Below are 1,529 nucleotides of genomic sequence, written 5' to 3'. Positions count from 1 at the left end.
AGAAGTTTTGACCTATAAGGAAAGTTACATTTCAGTTTAGATTTAATTAATTATAAATAAGTGAAGCAAAATAGTTTACATTTTGTTCCTTTTTTGTCAGTTAGATAAAAACTTTGTATTTCGATGCATAATTAATATTCATGATTAATGGAGATAGTTAAAAGCATTAGTGTTAATGAAGAAAGACAGTGAAGACAACTACTTTGGTGAAAAAGTACTGTTAGGTTTTTAGTTAACTGCCCCCTAAAGCTGAGATTTTCGTGGTACCCTTTCTACTTCTCCACTCGAACACCCTCCAGATGAGAAAGAAAACAGACCATGTCAATTTTCTCTAGCATCATGCAAATTCCAAAAAATACGATATTTATACAAACCATTGAAGCATATCAGGGCATAAACTATTTTGATTTTATTTTAATGTCATTCAACTTATGATTGAATAGGATTTCTTTAACGCAAACTAGTAATTATTCTGAACGTAAATTTAGCAGTCTGTAATATAGATCTTCCCTAAGAAATGAAAATTTGAGGCAGCAGTAAAGGTAAAATGGCAAAAGACTGGCATGAGATGAATTTAGAGGCCTCCAGACACCTGACACTTTCTAAATTAAATCAATAAGTGACACTCTGTGGTCCTTCAGTGCAGCTCAGATGAAATACTGCACATCCAACGTTCCGCAACGTGCATTTACATCAGGGCTGTGGTCGTAGCAGAATCTTGCATTTTCAAAAATAAGAGTTCTAGAGTTGTTTGTACTATCAATAGCAAATATAAACATTCTTATTTGTGGCAAGATATTTATATTGGCAAAACATCTTTATGGATTTTAAAATGAAGATTTAAGAAAGAAAAATGTTAAAAACATAAGCAAAACTACATGTATCTTAAAAGATGTGTAAAAGATCGCACAATGATTTAACAGCTGTGTGCAGGAAAGGTAAACCGTTGCATCTTACGTACTTAAGTGCTAAAAATAGGTGCACACACGTCTAAGAGGAGCCTATAAAAAGGGAGCGGATGTGGAGGACCCAGCAAATGCGAGATCACTGTGACGACACGCCGCCTCCGAGGGCAGTTTTTCAGGAATAGTGAAATTACCATCAGCGTGAACTAAGACATCTCATAGAGTCTGAGAAACTTTAGCACTAAACGCTGCAGAAATAATGCGTGTTAGCTTTGCACAGTGGCAGTATCAAAGCCAATGAGGTTTATCCGAGGTGTGATTCTTACTAATTGAAAAAAAACATATTGCGTTTGTTTGTTCAATATTCATAACCTTTTTACAGTGGACCTGCTGGGTGTTAGGTTCTAGGTTCACAGGGTTAAGCCAACCACATGTGGATCCAATATTTTAAAGTTAAAAGTTAGAAGCAATAACTACCTCAACTGATGAGCATTCACAACAAAATGACAGCTGGTTTAAATATATCATATTTTTTGGCATTTGCATATGTATATTTTTTTCAGAATAGGTTAACAAATAAAGCTAGCATAATCTGGAGGGGCATCCAGAAAAGATTGCCTGAAG

General features: G+C 34.9%; 1 non-coding gene across 1 annotated transcript; it reads left to right on the top strand.

Moving 5' to 3' along the window:
- The first annotated feature begins 1,173 nt into the window (after positions 1–1,173).
- Positions 1,174–1,310, top strand: LOC111726078. The gene has a single exon (XR_002773962.1). It is a non-coding gene; the product is annotated as a U4 spliceosomal RNA (small nuclear RNA).
- The last annotated feature ends 219 nt before the right edge of the window (positions 1,311–1,529 follow it).

Source organism: Otolemur garnettii, unplaced genomic scaffold (genome assembly GCF_000181295.1).
Source record: "Otolemur garnettii isolate 467f Iridium unplaced genomic scaffold, OtoGar3 scaffold00053, whole genome shotgun sequence".
NCBI classification, from domain to species: domain Eukaryota; kingdom Metazoa; phylum Chordata; class Mammalia; order Primates; family Galagidae; genus Otolemur; species Otolemur garnettii.
The sequence above is the reverse complement of the archived record's forward strand: the minus strand, read 5'-3'. Positions and strand labels throughout refer to the sequence as shown.